Source organism: Lates calcarifer, linkage group LG18 (assembly GCF_001640805.2).
Source record: "Lates calcarifer isolate ASB-BC8 linkage group LG18, TLL_Latcal_v3, whole genome shotgun sequence".
NCBI lineage: Eukaryota > Metazoa > Chordata > Actinopteri > Centropomidae > Lates > Lates calcarifer.
This window is the reverse complement of record NC_066850.1, coordinates 3,181,793-3,200,878: the sequence shown is the minus strand read 5'-3', so window position 1 is coordinate 3,200,878 and position 19,086 is coordinate 3,181,793. Positions and strand designations below refer to the sequence as shown.

At 38.7% G+C, this 19,086-nt stretch overlaps 1 long non-coding RNA gene across 1 annotated transcript in view; it reads left to right on the top strand.

Moving 5' to 3' along the window:
- Positions 1 to 8,146, top strand: part of LOC108899855 (uncharacterized) — a 36,045-nt gene extending 27,899 nt beyond the window's left edge. Inside the window, exon 3 of the long non-coding RNA XR_001963613.2 lies at positions 8,031 to 8,146. This is a non-coding gene — a long non-coding RNA (uncharacterized LOC108899855). The remainder of the gene's footprint in view (positions 1 to 8,030) is intronic.
- Positions 8,147 to 19,086: the final 10,940 nt, after the last annotated feature.

The following is a 19,086-nucleotide window of genomic DNA, read 5'->3' as shown; positions in this document are numbered from 1 at the left end:
TAGCTTGTATCGAGCCTACACTCCCCCACACCACCCCCTGTTACTGAAATGGCCGTTAAATCGATGGGAACAAATGAAATTAAGCTCCTGGGCGGCTCGGAGGAGCAAATGATCTTCCTGTGATTAATAACACACTGTAAACGCATCTGTGCCGGGCATATCACATCAGAGAGTATTTCCTTGCCTCGGCTTGTTTCCTCAGGGTGAGATTAAGAGAATAAAGCTGTGGTAATGGTGTTTATCTGGGGAAGCACCATTTGGTAGAACACTGAAACAAGAACAAATGGTTTTGTTTGTACAGATGTAAGCATGTTACTTTTAGAGACTATGATTATGAAGTTTGCCGAGCACCAAGAGCCCTGTCATATCAGAGGACAGAACTCACACACCTTGAAGACGTAATGCCCTGATCTGTTGAAACTTCATTGTCCTGTGAGTGGCTTTATGTTTTAGTGGTGGATTTAAATGGATTTACCAAATTGAGTGGCCAAGATTTTGAGAGAAGAATTGACAAAACGTCACAGGAGTTTGTGCTTTGAGGTTGTAAAAGGTTTGTTTACAAGTCCTAGACTTTTCTTATAGAATAGTATTGGACAAATAGAAAGATAAATGCAAAATATTTTCCTACTTTTTGTTAAAAAGATTTTTAGTATGTATTGGAACATAACTCAGTGATAACACTTTATATCAGGATAAATAGTTGCTTATTACCATGCATATTGGCTCTCTGATAAGTGTCAAACTACTAACGAATTATTTATGATCAAGACGTTGCTTTAGAACAGGGAACATATTCTTACAGAGACTTACTTTATACTTATTTAGACACCATTAACACTTTAAATTTACTTTATTTGAACAGATAAAAAGAAACTTGCTTTGCATTATGTGAAAATCTTGTAACTCAAGACATCTGATCTGCTTGTCAGTGAACACCGTGACATTGTCTAAATTACAATGAAATTACAATGAAGCTGAACTCTCAGTCTTTGTGAGTTGTAGTAGCATCAATGATGTGTTTGAAGAAATAGAAACAGTGAGAATCAGAGCGTATTCTCAGGTGTAGTAACATGGCTTCAGTACTTGTAAATGTTATCAATTCATTGCTGGTTTTGGTATTTTTATAAGTTTTGTAGCCAGCAAGAAAAAAGTGAAAAAAATCACTTTAGTATGTAAGTCTGTTATTGATAGTACTCTCTGGGGCTGTGCAGGGTTCAGAATTTTGTCAGTTGAATCAGATTTGGTTGTTCAATACAAAGATTTGACTTGTTCTTGTTTTTCCATGCAGACATAAAGTTTGTGTCTTGGTCGTTGCTCAGTTATGAAAACCTGAATGTCTCTCCTGCTGGGCTGCTGACAGTGTTGTCAGTTTTAGCTTGCAGTTTCTGTTTTATAGCCATGCATGTTCCCATGACGGTGCCATCTTGGTTTTGGTAAATTTCTGTTAGACTAACACTGATTTGCTGGTGGGTGGAAGTTTATGGAACAGTAGAATCAGGGTCTTCCCAATCATGGATTCTTTTGGGGCAGCTCTACTGCTTTCATTATTTGTAGTAGTTATTCCTTCACACAAGTTTCTCTGGTCTACTGATAGCTGTGTCCTCAGCAGTTGGCATATAATGATAATACATCTTTGATGCTTGTGCCAACCGTGAAATCCCCTGCCAAGGCTGAATCAGGCAGAGGCTAGTCGAGCTATGTTCTATTGCTTTTTAGGAAATTTGCCTGGGGTGAGATTTGTGGGTTTGAACTTACTGTCATAAACCATTCTCTTCTTCTCTGCTCTTGGTTTAGTGCTTAGCAAACAAGAACTGGACGAGTCATTAGTTGCCCAGCCTTCCAGCACCTTAAAAGATGCAGGATTTGGGATGTTTTTCTGCGAAGCCAATTAAGTTCCTATAACAAGGCAGGTTTGGAAGGTTGAAAAAATACAGGGAGCAAGAAGAAAGCCAAGTCTGACATGTAGAGGGCAACAGCATTTAGCCTGATGTTTAATGTGGACTTCCACTGGTACGGATGCTGCTATTTTTTTTAAAGCTCACACAGCAGAAAACAGAGCTGAAGAGAGGTTGTGCCTTTTTACTGAACCCTTAAATGCCACTAATCAGTCTTAACAGCTCATACGCTAAATTTCTCCCTCTGTGTGTCTCTCTTTTTTAAAAATGGCATCATCATTATCACTTCATTAAATCAGAATGCTCTCTTTCATGTATTTTCACAAGCAATTGATTTTGCCCCTAGTTGCAAAAATAAATGGTAAGGCCTGTGGGTTCTGTCTCATGGGGCTAAGGGCCAAACCACCACCACCACCCCACCATGTGTACTTTGCTTTTTCTTTCAGACATAGTGTAGGACCTCTCTCTTTCTGCAGCTGCACAGATGGGTTGTACTCTTTTATTCATAAGGGCTACGCTAACTTTGATCTGGCTTTGCATTTGCAGCATGTGTCAGATTGAGATGGAGGGAGAGAGTGAGTGGGAGGGGGAAAGAGTGCGCTGGTGGAAGCCGAGTGGGAGGCTGTCCTACCGGCCAGACACCCTAACTGCTCCCTCTGCCTCTTTTCTATGCTCCTCAGTTCCTCTGGCCCCCAGTGCGCTTTCTATTATGCATGAGTGTCATAACCAGTACAGTCAATCTGCTAGCCTCAGACACACAGCAAACATCCCCACAGCTGGATGATGGGAGGGTGGGGGGGTCGGGGTTTGTTTGATATACAAAAAGGAAACACATACTGTCGCATGGACGGAGCCAACTTTAAGATGGGGGATTTTTAATCCCTGAGTGTGCATAATTGCCACGCTAAAACCTTCTGCCCTTAGTTACCATTGCTATGGTCGTCAAGTTTTCCAGTGGAGGATTTATGCAGGTTACCATGACTCAGTGGCAGTTTTACCTCTTAATTGGTCTTAATGGTAATTTTTGAAACAGTGGGTCTCTGATTTTAAAAAGAAGCAGACAAATCAAGCTTATCACATTCAGTCGGCCACCTTTGATTTTTCCGGCTGAAATGACACTGGGAGGTTTTTTTTTCCTGCTAGCTAATTAGTGTTAATTTGTGAGTTAGCCCTCATGTTAATGACTTGGCTGAAATCCCACTTTGCAGCTAACTTTTTAATGTCTCCATCTGACTTAATGTGAATTTGATGGCTGCTTAGCTGAGTAATCAGCACTGTGTGTTGCAAAAGAGTAAAGCTAAAAAGCTATAGTTAGTTAGTCCTAATAGTTCAACATGGTATTGTACAAAGACACAAATTCAGATTTGTGCTTTTTAAGAAGGCGGCGTTGAGAAATGAGCACAAACCAACATATCTCTTTTAAACCTGAACGTAGCGCTAGGTTACCACTGTAGATATTAAGTTAGGTAGCTAGTCGTGCTAGTGCGATTGGCTCACGTTAAAGCAGTCAAACCCACTGAGTAATCCATTACTTATTCTTTTTGTATAATGAGCGGATTGCCTGTGTATTTATGGTTTTAAAAAGGCTAAAATCACATTTGCCAGAGCCTCAAACACACAGCTTCAGCATGCGGGGAAATCCAAAGAAATTTATAAATTATTTAGCTGTATTTCGTCTCATCTTTTAGGTTCATAGTAAAGCTGAAGCCAAATAGCACCAAGTATTGTTGCTGCCCTCAAAGTAAGTAAAATGATGTTGTAATATATTGTAAAAATACTAATCATTGCTACAATCATTTACAGTATATTGTTTGCCTACCTGTGCTGTGGTGGGGCCTGAAGAGAGAAATGGTTTTCTTCTCTGCTCCAAGCCCAAGCCCATTTATGAAGGTGTGTTTATCATTCACAGTGACCCAGGTTAAGTGTCCTGAGAATTATATTTAAGGCTGCAGATCCCAGTTGGCAATTAAGTACAATTCATTACAGCAGACACACAGCCCTACAGGGGAAAAGGCAAGAGCCGTGGCAAAACACTGTAGCAAGCTGGGAAAGAGAAAGAGAGAGAAACAGACGAGAGAGGAGGGGAGAGGAGAGGAAGTGTGAGATTGATAGAAAAAACAGGAGTGATGAGTGTAGGAGGTGATGAATATGAGAAAAGAGGCAGATTGTTTATGTAGAGGAGGTGTGTATCAAGGAGGGGGAGTGCATAAGAAGACAGAAAAACAAGATTCTCGGTGGAAAGAGTTGGATCAGAAGGAGAAGTGGATCTGTATTTACCAGCCTCACCTGACACCGCGGTCTGTCGGCGTTAGCGCTGCTCTCACAGAGAATTTCATGCCTTTCATTTGTTGCATTTTGATGTGGAGAGCGTAAGATGTTGTGGTGTATTCTTGCCCCGCAGAGGGGCACCCCAACGCTGACTCTCTTTTGAAGATGCGACCCCCGGCTGGGAGGGGTGGACGAATGAAAAATTTGTTGTTTTTTTTTACATACCTAAAGCACTTGAACTAACTCTGTTACTCATTTAGAGTCTTACTGATGTTGTGTATGAGCAGATCAGATGAGCAGTGAACTACTCATTGTTCTTACGTGCTGTGGTGTATTAATATGATTTCAGTTCTTCTCTTCATGGCTGCATTATGAGATTCAGTTCTGTAGGTTTTTACGTTTGCCATATTTGCTGACGTAAACTCACACAGATGGATTAACTGAATCTAATTCGTCACACATTCTGAATCAGGAGTCGTGCCTGTTATTTGTCAAACAGCCGCCATGTGTACTTCGCTTCTGCATGTTTAATGTTCCAAATATGTTCCAAATCATCACCGTTGCAGCTGTGTCTCCTTGTTTTGAATTGGGCGTAAATTGAAAGAACTTTTTCCTGCTGAGTGGGCGCAGATTTAGAGCGATTACATCAACCCACCTCCCCACCCTCAAAAAAGTCACAAGAAGTTTTAAATCCCATCATTATTTTTCAAGAAGCAGGTTGTAATTTAAAATCTAATTCTAATTCCACATTTTTTGGGATGTGCACTCATGTTTATCTTATCATTTTCCTCCCACTTTTCGAATGGTTGTGACAGCTCTTTAGCTCTGATAGAGGCGATAAGATAAGTTTAAAAAAGCTGAAATGCCTCGAATATTTTGGACAATAGCTGGCTTCACAAAAGACTGCACGAACATGTGCCAGCACACAATATTTGATACTAAGGCCACAAAGAAGTGAAGTTTTGTTCTGATAAAAGCCAACATCGACTGATATTTCATGTTTGAGACCTTTCAGAAACAGCATCTCTGAATTAGTGTGTCCACAATAGACGAGTTTAAATTGAACATTTTTCTTATAAACCCCACACAACTCTTTAATTACATAAAGAGTTGTGTGTTTATGCAAGAAAAAAGTATTAAGCAGTCATGTCACTGCAGCAAGCTGCGAGGCTAAACCACTGAAGTTCACACAGAACAAGATTTTCAGGGGGTTTTATTTCTTATTACTCTTCAGAATTTCATTGTATCTGAACCACTCTATGCCAACTTGGCATTAATCATTAGTTGGTTGCCTGTCTGCTAATAGAACAAACAAGTAGCTGGATTAAATGTGTATACTGCACTATAGACATCAACCTTGAAGTTTGTCACCCAAGGACTGAGAGTCCTCTCAAGCACCATTCCCAATTCTCCTGTGCATTCAGTGTACGGACTGAATGGCACCATGGGTGTGAGGAGCTATTCATTTCATTCAGAATGGAATCAATAAAATTGAGCACCCTTTGGAAACTGAATTGCATTGTATGTAGAGCGCCTTTATTTCTCCAATTCCACCCAAAAGTAAACAAAACATTAAAATGAAGAAAAATCTTAATTCGATACAAGACTCGTTCGTCTATTCATCTCACAAACGTTCGCTAAATTATCTGAACACTCCATTGATCTCATTGTAAATAGACGTCAGTGTGTTCATAAAGCCTCCTTTATGTTAAAAGTGATTTTTATTTGGTGTTCTTGTAAAACAAACTTACCGAGCCTCCCTCTTCTTTTCAGAGTCTTCAAAGTCTCTTTTGGGTGGGTGTGAAAAGGAGCTCCAGTGATCGCTGTATGCATTATTGTGAGACAAAATTATATCTAACCATACAGCTCATGAATACTCCACTATTCATGACTGCCAGACTTTAAATACCTGTTTTGCAAACCTACCACCTCCCCACCCCCTTTTTTTGTTTCTCTGCTTCACCTTCCTTCCAGCTTCTCTTTGCTATAATTATTCATTCATTCAGCTTCCTCATTGCATGCACATTGGCTAAGAGGTGCTGTAATCATTTTTTGATGGAAGGCATTTTTCCCTGTAATCCAACAGAGCGTATGCCAGGTCTCACTCTGGGTCTTTTCATATGGAGGCAGAGGAGGCTGTGCCCCTGGAGGCTTAGCGTTCCTAATCTGAATGGCTTTTTGCATTTTCCGCCATCACTGTCAACACTGCATGCCCTCTCCACAAAATGCCACACAAAGCTGACGGTGCTCGAGCTGTTTTCTTTTTACCCACGGGTTAATGCTGCATGAGGTTTTCAGCTCAAAGTATACAGCTGATATTGTAACATAGCCTTAATAATTGACTTTTCATCTTGTTGTTTAGTTAGTAATCGTTCGTCTAACAAGACTAAAAGTCTACAGCCGTGCCAGCGGCTCTGTGAGGCTGTATTTAGGCGCAGCGGTGCTTTGAGCTAAATGCTAACGTCAGCACACTAACTCACTCACAATAGAGGATTTAAGTAAAATGGAAATTTCTGCATTTTGCTCTTAAAGTTAGAAAACTTCCATGAAAAGAGGAAAAGTTCAGGGATCACCAGAGTTATTACAAATCATCTGGAGGGGAACAGGAATGTCTGTACCAAACTTCATGGCAATCCATCCAGTAGTTGTTGACATGTTTCACTCAAAACCACAAATATCAGGGATAGATAACTTTCTTGGATTGCTTTGATTGGGCATGTGTTAATGTGCTTTGGATGTTGGAGGTGCTCTTCTCTCTTTGTGTTGTATTATTTATTTGTTACCTTTTATATTTCTTTAGTTCCTTGTGCATTCATACATTAAACTTAGAACATTATTAGTCATTTTTAATGTGTTCTCTGTTATTGCTTTTAAACACTTTGGTTGTAAATTTGGTCGCAAAAAACCTACAAATGTCAGTGTCATGGAGGCGCTTAGGTTCATTTATTCTCCCTTTATGTACAAAAATAGATGCGTCCACTTCAGTCGATCCATGCGTCTTTTATGATGGCAGACATTAAGCAATATATCCACTAGAGGGCAGCTCAGAGTCAGAAGTTTCTGATAACAACACGGTGGAGGAGGCCAAAGCGGAGTCAGCGGTGATGGAGTTGGACAGAGAATTCTTTTCACTGGAATAACTCAAAAGTAAAATTTCTTCTTCAGGTCTTGCAGTTGAACTATTTGTGACTCTGTCCCCACAATTTCCAGTGGTACCGCTCTGTTTTGTTCTTTTCCGTAGGCTTTCAGAAAACCTGCACGTATTACGACAAAATGAACCAGAGTATAGACAAAAATCCCTGTCTGCATCTGTATTAAATGTTGGGCATTTAGAGGAAAAGTCAGGCTCTCACCAAAAAACTGTAGAGATTTTTCAGTCTGGACCAAAGTGGTGGGCTGACAGATGCTGCTAGCATGGCTCCAAATGAATACAACTTTGCTTTCTAGTCTCTCTTTTGCTTGCTTTTCCTTTTTATTCAAGTTATGATTGATGGTTCTAAACTGAACATATTTTACTGGATGTTTCTGGGCTGGATTTACTCAAATAAACACACACAATGAAAAAACATATTACAGTCCACATATTGGAGACAGTCATCACTGATGGTATGCATTGTTTGTGCAGCAAATCGTTAATATTGTTTTTCTGCCATGTAGTTATTTTCAAAAGGCCGAGGCAGCACAAAGAACATGGCTAACAGGTGTGTTATTTTTGCTTTTTAAATGGGAGAAAAGTTGCTGGAACATTAATGATGTCTCCAACTGTCAGACATGTAGTATCATGATTTTGTTTACCTTTTCATAAAGTAGGGATAGCAACTATTAGTTGGTCTCATTGACGCTGTATTTCTGTATTCTGCTCTCCAGGCTCCACCTGCCTCTTCCTGCTGCAGCCACACATCAGCTCAGGAATCTGATGAACTGTACTAACCTCAGATTAACCTCCAACCCCGTCTTTCTTTCTCTGCAATCCCAGACCATCACTGGAGGTGAGTCATGTGCACACACACACACATGTGACACATGGGAACTAGTTCATACAGACACTGTGAAGTGAAACTGCTTCATTGACAGGGTTATAGAGAGGTTTAAAATCCTCCTGCCCTCCACTGTCAGACAGGCCCTTCTAAGTCTGAGGTTTAATAAACTCAGGCAGTCAGAGTTCTCGGAGCAAGAGGGAGGATGTTTTAGGATATTCAAGTGCAAGCACTCTTAATTCTCTCAGATAAAAACTTAATTTTTAAAGTCCTTATCCTTGAAACCATTTACTAATATGGAAAATAAAAGGAAGCTTCAAATAAAAGACACAAAAAGTATTTATTTGACTTTGAATTAATGAAAGAAACAAATGAAAATCTTCCTTTTGAGTTTTAGATTTAATATTGGAATGTATGTATTTAACTCCAGCAATTATAAAAGTAAATTAATTATTCTTGTTGAGGACACTTCAGCTGCAGATGTTTGTCTACACTGAGTCCTAAAATGAAAGGTTCAGTCTCCAGTCTCTATATCCAGAGTATCGTTTTGCAGCTTTTGCAAAATCCTCTATCAGCTGACGTCAGTGACTTGGTTTGATTGTGTCTAGCAGATAATACACACACACTACATTTTGCACAAGTTTAAATAAACTAAATCTTATTGTGTAGAGATTTTTAAGATAAGGAAAAATACCATAGTCATTTGTTTTGTCACTACCCACATCTCCTTTGAGAGTGAAGATCAGTGAAGAATCAGAGCTGGCAGGATTGCAATCTGTGATTTCTGTGTAAGCATAGATCATTAACTGTTTTCCCTGAGGGGATAAAGAAAATATCACATTCTTATTACTACATGCGCTGCATTCAGATGAGTGTGTTCATTATTTACTATATCCTTTGCATAAATTTAGACTATGTCAGATTGTTTATTATTTTGTGCTACTATATTTCACACTCTGTCTCATGTGATTGTAATACACCCTTACTTCATGATGTCCGTGTAAAATCATTATTCATGGAAGCTTACATGTTCTTTTAACTGCAACTAATAAGACATACAGTGCCTGCCAAGGCTTCAACTGCAAAGTTTTGGCATTGGGCTGGACACAGCGACGAGTTCTCCTCAGATTTTACATTTTTAAGGACAGACATCAGTTTCTAGGAGTGAATTAGCTGAGAGAGGCAAGAAAAATGCCCATTTTGAGGTGAATTAGTTTTTGTATAGATGAATATGGAAAAAGCTGCATGAGGTTGACATTATGTGTGCACAGTGGGCAGGTTGTCCACTGCGTTGATAATATATGCTCAGTTGCTACTTTATCAGCTACAGCTAGCTAACTGTAAAAATGACAAGTTGCCATTTTGCATGGGATAGCGGGTCAGATTGTTCCTTTGCCAGACGCACTAACTTCCTGGAGTTTCAGCTATTTACCTGACAACTACTCAGAATTTTTTACGCTCTGCAACATTTGAGCTAGCTGTTTCCTGCCTGTTCCCAGTCTTTGTGCTAACAGTCACGAGAATGGTTAATCTTGTAGTACAGTTTGTTCACTTCTTGTTTTGCTTTCACGAAACCATTAAAAAGTCTTATTTGACATGCTTAAACATAGCACAACAGTAGCATAAGTATATAGGACTCCTAAAGTAAATGAAAAAGCACAACACTCTAGCTTGGATTAGCTAACCTGAGCTAGCACTAGCCACAAGACTGTTGCTGCAAAAAGTGTATAAAATGTAGTATAGGTACTTTTTTGTTGGTTATTAATTGTGGGAAAAAATTAAACTAGCTTGAATTAAATTAGCTAACTTGGACAACTAATTGTAAACTTACTCTACTTTATATGTAGACAAGTGTCTCCATACAAAGGTTCCATTAGCCCATTTTAAATGGTGTGCCAATGGCAGTAGTAGGTTTAACTGACAAAACTATGTTTATCATCACAGCTGTTTGTATTGTCATTTCACTGTTACTATTATATCAAGTTAAATCAGTGTATTAAATCTAATGGGAAATTATTACTGAGCAAACACTAAATGCTTAAAAAGTCACTCTTAAGTACAGCTCTTTCAAACTGTACAAATAAACTCCAAGATAGGTATTTTCTGGTGGCTTTGTATGAAATATTCTCTTTATCCTTTTCTTTTCAAGGTTCACCTTTGCTGGTTTCATCTGAACTTTGAATCAGCTTCTTTGTAGCAGTTGAAAAGCACCAAACCAACACTTCTGCTTAATGAATAAGAGGATAGACAGTTTCTTTTCGTGCAGAAACAGTCCGCTCTGAGATGAGCAGATAACCTTCACACAAGAGAGGTGATTCTGAGTTGTCTAAACTTCAAAGCTGTGTGCTGACTGTTGGGTTTTTACACATGAGGCAGGTATTTCTTCATGCAGTGACTAACCCATGTAAATTTACATTAAATTCTTTGATACCACCATTTTACTTTCAAGAGAGTCCCAGAGATAGATGCCAAAAACATTCCTCAAGGACATGTACCAGTTATGAATCCCAGCAATCATGCAATAAGCCAAGACATGAAATGAGATTAAAGCAACTTTATAATTGTCCTCCACAATGAAATCAGGAGAGAGACTGTGGATCGACCCTGGTCTGTCCATCCAAATGTCACATGCAATTTCTTGGATGCCAGTGACTGGATTTTAATAAAACTTTGCCTGGAGGAAGGTGGAGGGACGGGTGACGACTGTCATTTCTTCATTGTGGCATTTTCCAAATTACACTGGTCGGCCAAATTGGAGCCGTACAATTACGTGATATTCACATCATGCACAGTATCTTGAATGCTGTTGAACACATTGTCACTGAAGGTAATGTAGTTATACATCTTATTACTTCATCTAAAACTGCTGCTATTACAGCATCATTTATCAAATTGTACCTTAAACAATATAGTAAAGTAAATGTAAATAAGAAACATACTGTCGATTATGCACTTTGTAAACAAGCACTAGACAACAAATAAAATGATATATTGAATAAGCAATACATTAACTGTAGACCATCCATACAGTCATACATATGAAATGAAGAATGAAGAGCATATGGAATGATATGGCTCATGAACAAACCATTGTTTGTATGACATGATATAACTAATGTGTGGGTGACTGAATACATGCATATCAAACAAAATATCAAATGATTGGCCAATGAACAAACCAGTGGTTATATGGTGTGATATAATGAATGTGCAGGTGATTGAGTATATACACATGAATCAAACATCTGAGAAAAAATCACGGCTACATCAGAGAAACAAATTTGAGGCCAACAACACACTAACAATGTACAGTTGATGAAATGGTGCATGTAATGAGCGAATGTTTGAACAAATCAACAAATAAACCACACACATGCAGGACAAACTGAAGATATATATGCAACTAATAAACATTATATCCCTTCCTTAAGTAATATTATTGATATTACCGCAGCTTGTGTCTGTTTTTAGCTCCGTTCTTTGGTTTTCCAGGCTCCATGCAGACTGTATGGTCCAGTGTTTCATCAGAGAAAAGCAGCCGTTTCATTTACATTTACATTCAGTCATTTGGCAGATGCTTTTGTCCAAAGCGACTCACAAATCCAGCAGTTCAGAAAATAAATAGATGAATAAAAAAACACCAGGGAGCTGCAGCAGATGAGTAGCTGGTGACAAAAAAAACAGGTGAAGACCAGTCCCCAACTTTTAGATGATGAATTTGTGAATTAATTCGTCAATTGTTAGATTAAACACCAAAACTTAATAAGTGGATGGATCTTTTTTGCGTATAAATGACTTAACACAAGTCTAACATGCAATACATCTTAACACACAAGCAAACCAGTGAATGCTGCATCTTTGGGACAGAGACATGACATGCAAAATTTGAAAATGGCGGCAGACGACAACAAAATGTGTGTGAATTGAGGAGATTATAATGGTCCTCAAACTGATGTATGAAGCAAACATATATTACATGTTTCCATCATGTTCTCTACATTGTTTTCCAACATGTGAGGTGTGACCGGTGCTCTTCTGTAATGGTTCAGTAGTACCTGATTAGTGAATGAGCGCCACCGTTTTTCTCAAACCAGCTCCTAATATTCGCAGAAAATGTCGGAGCATCATATGCCATCAGAACCCGACGCTCCACTGAGAGTCTGAGTGAGAGATGACGCAGCTAATTGTTTTCCAACCAGCCTCCTCACGCTCTGCATTGACCGGCTCACAGCGAGGGGCTGTGACCGCTCTCCGGTGTCCAGGTGTGTGTTAAAAGCCTTCCCACAGAGCAAACACGCCTGGGACTCATTTCACACCCTTTTCATTGTGAGGGATCCCAGCCACTCGTCTGCAGCGTCAGAGTTTGATTTGTAGTCGTTTGAGAGTGGACGCCCGTCTGTGTTTGTCTTTCTTCGGCGTGTACGAGCCCATATGTCCCCGGCGTGCGAGCTTGTGTCTGCGTTTAGGCCTTGTCATCCTGGCACGGTGGCCGACAATAAAGGCAGCTACGCCTCTCAGCGTGATTTGTGTCATCCAGAAGATTCCTCTTAGTGAAGAACATTTTCCACACGCCTGCTCCTCTTTCCACACTCAGTGGGAGAATATTTCACTAATCCAATTTAGAGCTGGGAAAACAGATTTGTGTCATGCAGTGCGACTCTGAAAATATACCATCTCTCTATACTAATCTGTAGGAAAAGTTTTCTTTGAACAAAAGTGGAGCAAAATGGCTTACCTACATGTACTTGTTGTAGGAGTAAAGATTGACAGACAATCCAAGCAATTTGATAAAAGGTAAAGAGGGGTCAGAGGGCACATTGAATCTTTAAAAGACCTGTACAGATAACCTGCAGGGGTCAAACCATCATCATTTAAATGCTTGTCGTGCTGCTGTGTGTCAAGTAAACACATGAGTCGAGGGTTAATGTCATGGTTACATGGATTCATCCTTTTAACAGCCTGTCCCATTACATTAGAGAGCAGTGGATCCATCAGTGTTTAAATGTGTGTGGGTGCATCAGTGCACATGTATGTCTTATCTGTAAAATAAACTAGTGTGTCACAGATGGACTGCAGACAGAATGGAAAACACTATCTAATCTGATTGAACTGGTTTGCCTGCAACATAAAAGATGACTTTAGAGCTTTAGAGCGCTGTAAACAGCATTTTACATGGGGAGTATTTTTCCTGCATGTTGTCGCTGACGTGCTGCAGAAACACACAATTCCTGTTTGTGCATTTATACCAGAAAACATGCTTATTTTAACACTAACGCGTGGCATCTTTTGCATCTTTCAAATAGATGATTTAAGCTTTAAATTTGTGTGTTTTAACTTTAATATATTTCATCCACGATCGATTGCTGGTCACTGTCTAAGAGAGGACGGAGTGGGAAAAAAATCACCATAGGATGCTTTTAAGGATGGTTATTTTTTGGACCAGTGAAAGCCTCAGAGTTGGGAAGAATAAGCCTGTGATCTGTATGACAGAAGTGAAGCAAACTCGTGTATCTGGAAACCCAGAGAGACGTCCACAAGCGGGGCGGGATGGAAAATCTGGAGTGGATTTCAATGTTTTACACCGTCTGCAGAGACTTCAACCCTCAGCTGTGTGTCCTGCAGTAGAGTTGCAAAGGGCACGGTCCCTTAGAAAAATTCTCACTCATTCATAACTGCAGTTTCTTGTCTGCCCACCCTGCACAGTTTTTGTTGGTTGAGGTCTGGCAATCAGTGGGCACAGCCACATTCGAACCACTCGCCGCTTCAGTGCATTTAAAATCCTTCTTTTTTCTCTCCTTTTACACCCGACTGTCTGCAAGTTATAAAGTGTAAAAATATCTGCTTTATCACTGAGAGGATCCCACCTGCTTTATTCCTCATCCACTTAATTTCTGCCAAGAATAACCCATATATTATATATGTCAGAGAGCACTTAAAATGTATAGAACAAGTGCTGTGTGAATGGGTAATGTGACCTGTAGTGTGAAGCACTTTGAGTGGTCAATATGACTAGAAAAGTGCGATATAAGTAGCTCAGTACCTACCCTTACATGTTAAAGCTATTGTACACTTAGCTCAGGTTCAGCATAAGCTCCACCTCTGAACCCTTTCGCTCAGTACATCTTGTTCCTTTCTGTCCTCAGAACCAAAAATCACTGGATTCACTGTAGTATTTTGATTTATCTGGAGAAAAACTACACAAAGTCTTTGCGTCAACATCTTTATTTAATTGACAGCCTGTTAAATAACCCCGTCTTTCAAACTTCATGCCCCGAGGTTACATAAAAACAGCTTCGATGCCTCCCTTTAGAGCCACAGAAAACATTACACAACTGTTTTCACAGGCTGAGTAGTACCCTGCATGTCAAGTAGACAGACCTTTATCCGTAAAGCCTGTCTAAAGTTACCCTGTGGAGTTTTTGACCACTAGTACGGAGCAGTGGTTTTTATGAATAAGTCTCCGTTTTGTATCTTGTGCATGCCAATGAGGAAGCACATGGAGATTACCTCTAAAACACAGCAGCACTTCAGATTTTGTGAGCTTTGATAACTCTGTCTCAGCTACAGTTAAACACGATTAAGTTACCTGTTCATAATAAATTATAAAAGCTGCAATCAGCTCCAATAAATGTAGTTTTATTCAACAATATATTAAGTTAATTAAACCAAGTAAATCAGCGCAGTCAGGTTAAATAATTATAGCAAGGTGAGAGCTTTAAAAATTAATGAATACACATTGAACTAATTGCTTTGCAGATGCTAATTAAATTGTTAAGAACAGAAAACAACTTTTCACACTTTTCATATAGAGCCTCTTTTAAGAGGCCGAAACCTTGAGCAGAATGAGGCTCAGGATGGATTCAATTAGTTGATAGACACAATTATAAAATATATAAAATAATCATTTTAGTTACTTCTTCCCAAATATTTGTTGTTGGTTCTTCAGGAGTTGATGAGTCAACTGTTCATTTTCTGAAACAGCCCTCTAATGTTTGGAAGTTGTTCTGGTTCAGCTGTAATGTTGAATATTTGTCTGTGTTTTTATAGTTGAACCGTTGATGAGGAATAGATAGTAGTGTATTGATCATTTTCCTTTGTTTGTTTTTTGTTGATTTCCTCCAGGTATCACCACATCGTCCACGATCGCAGAGCGTCTTTGTGCAATGAAGAAGTTCTTTGAGACCAGGACTGAGACCTCCAGGTAATTCACAAACAGCTTTACATCAACACAGAGCAGTGACATTAAGTTGTTTATGTTCAGTATTTGATCTTCATTCTGAATAGTTAATTAATGTTGTGTTTGGAAAAACATGATTTTAAACAAATGTTCTGTGTGTTTCAGCTGAATTCACAGAAAAAAACAGGATTAACTAAAGGTAAAGGTAAGAAAACATTTTTACTTCTATGAGAAAAAACGGATCAAGAAAATATTTCTGAAAATTTACATCAGCAAACAATTTATTCAGTCATTAAAATGTAATTAGGAAAGAGACACTCATTATCTCAAATGTCACAGAGCTAAATAAAAACCATGTAACAGAAGTAATTAGAACAGAAAAATGTAATAATAGAAGGATTCTGCACCATAAGAATAATTTAAATGATGTATTAGTAATGTATCAATAGCAGTAATGTAATTTAAAAGTAATTAGTAATATCAGAAGAAAGGTGTAATAGTCAAAGTTATCTGTAGTTTAAAAGTAACCTAATATCCAGGGTTATAGTAAAAGTAATCTGTAATAAGTGGCACAGAAGTAATAGTAATCTACAATGAAAAATGTCATAGTATAGTAAAGCATAAAAATATGACAAATTAAAGCTGCAAGCAGCGTCAAATGGACTTTCGCACCCTTCTTCTTATATCCCTGAGGATATAAGAAAATCCATCTGTACATAAAATAACACGATCATACACTATGATAAAATACTCTTAAATACTCTTAAGTCTTTGACAGCTTTGCCTCTGTACTACCATTACTGATTTGAGGGACTAAGGGAATCTTTGACACATCAGTTTGAGACACTAACTGTTAATAATTTATGGTCATTAGAAATGGCACAATAGTGGAACATATAAAGAGCCAATCTTTATTCATTCAAATAGAGGTCACCCACACTAGGTGTCTTTCTTCTGTAGATTATAAATTGCTTCCCTCTCAGTCTTTCTCTCCACCCACCATCTCTGTGTGTTTGAGAAAGTCGACTGAATTTAAATGGGATAAATCATAAATCTGATTATGTGAATATTCTCTGTGATCTGGAGGGCAGTATGGAAGAAAGGTGATGAATTGAAAATGATGAGTAGACTTCTTTCATTTTTATTTTATTTTTTCTCCATCTGTCTTCCCATTCATCCACCCTCCCTCCACCCCCATCAGGAGTTTAGTTGAATAATTTACCAGCAGGGCAATAATGTGAGGCACTTCATTAGATGGAAAAAGCTCTCCAGTGTCAACGGAGATGTCTCCTAATTGAGAATCCTTTGATGAATCCCGATCAGAACCGTGACAGTTTCAACAGTCTCGAGACGTATTACGGTAACCTGTAATTTTGAAAAGTTGCCACAGAGGTTTCCTGCAGCTGCGCAAACAGTCATTAACTCGCTATTAACGATGGCTCAAGGTGGACTGAAGTGCACTTCCCCAACCTAAATTAAGACGCTGGTTGGTCTGAAAACTTCAGTGTAGTGGCGGTGTTCTTCAAAGGACAACTTGAAATTGTTCTCAAAGCCAGGATGAAACACACACGACATTTCAGATCCTTTGGGGGACCAACAACACAGTAAAAATATATAGTACACTGTCTTGTGTTGAGTAAAGGTCAGTTCTGGTAAAGGAGTCCTAAATGTGTCCAGGAATTGTTGCCGTCTGACACCTCAGGCACCACCTGTGCCCCAAAAGGATCAGGACTTTTTCCTACATTCCTGCTATGAAAAAGAATATACTGCAGCTGAACTTTCCACCACACGTTAAAGCAAATGAAAGACTCATTTAATCGTAGCAATCCTTTTCACATTAGGCTGAAGATGCATTTCATTACAGGTTGTAAGGTCAGGAGGCAGCATTGACTTCTAAGCCCGATGACTTCACATTATTCAGTCTTAGACCATTAGCTGCAAAGGTTATTAGCTCAAAGTTTTAGAGCTTTATCAGAGTTTGAGGTTAATGAAAAGGAATGACATAAAGTTATTAAATGAAATGGGTTCTTTGCCGGCTCTGTGGCTCAAGATATTCTAGGAAAAATCCTTAAAGATTTTATAGAACTACAAAAGGTTTTACCGACTAACAAATGTTTTGTATGCTCCACTGCAGAATATTATCCCATCCAACTGTATAAATTGAACAGCTCACCAAAAATGCAGCCTACTTTTTTAAAGCAACCAATAAAAAAATAAACTATATCAGTGATTCCCAACCAGGGGAACTAGTACCCCTAGAGACTTTTACAGTTGGCAGGGGCTATGTGGAAGGACTGCAGAATAGATCAACAAATTTAAAAAACTGAAAATTGCAGATATATCAGATATATTGAAAAGATAAATCCATATATTGTGTCAGCTGTAACATCTGATAAAAGATGAAATAACTTGCTAAAACTAGCAGATAAAAGGTGAAATCGTTAGCTAATGGATGAAAGGTGGAATTGACAGCTAAAAGTAACAGATGGTGAAATAGCTTGCTAAAATTAATAGATAAAAGATGAAATAGCTTTCTAAAATTAAACGATAAAAGATGAAATTGTTAGCTAATGTATAAAAGGTGAAATCATTAGCTAAAAGCAGTGGATAAATGGTTGAAACGTCCAGCTAACTCCTCTCCAAGTTGTATCACAAATGCAGACTTGACCAAATAGATGACAATTCAGTTGCATAAAAAAAATCTTCTGACAACGACTCTTTTTATTTAATTGATGGCATTAAGTACCATCCAGTTCAAAGTCCATCTAAATGAACACATTTTGAACATGATGGATGGTGTCGATGAAGTCCAGGAGTTCATCTGACAGGCTCGGGATCCCTCAGACAAGGACAATAAAAAATGCAGATTATTCTTTGAAAGTAGAGGGAGGTATTTGATTTAGGGAGTGTGCTGTGTAGAGGGCCATGAGGTGATACTTGTCATGTCAAGGTTTTTTTTTCTTTTTTAAAATGATGTTTTGCGTTGGCGCACACTTAGATATTCCATTACACAAATTCATACAATATACTCTTATCTTTTATATAAGTTCTACATTTATAACTGTCAGTGCCAGAGAATTTAGTGATAAAAACCACACTTGTACACCCATTTTTATCTAACCTAAGTGACCTTCTTAGCAAGGCACATTAGACGAATCCCACACTCTGTAAGAATACAGAGTGAAGAGTGTTTTATCATGCCAGAGACACTGCAGAGGAGAGGCCATTGATCTGTGCAACCACAGTGTCAAACCTCTGCTCTGCTCTGTGAACAGTGTGTGTTGACTTTAAGGGTGCACGTAAATGGAAACCTTTTGATCCTAAAGGTTTAAATAGTGCTTTAAAAAAATGGATTGGATTGGATGTCTTGGGACTCTTAACTGGAGGGTGTGGTGGTTAAGTACTGTTATTAGCCAGTCACACCTCTCATTCTATATCTATTGAAAGCCGAGGCAGTGGTGCATGATAATAATGTAATAAAGTCTCATCTCAGTGTTCAGACAAGAAAGAAATGCTCTCAACTCGGTTCTGTCATTCATCTTAGTATGAGATGATGTATAGGGCTGTTTAGTCTGCATACTGAAGGTCAGCGTGGTGACAGGGTTACGCCTCGACTCCTGTCCTGTGAAAGATTTTAATATGGAGAACATGTCTTTACAGTCTGAGTTGCTAAATATGCACAAGCACACATTGCTTGTACAGTACTCTGTTATTTGAATGGTGCATTTCTACTGACTACCCTGTGATTCTCAAGATAGAGGGTAAAGTT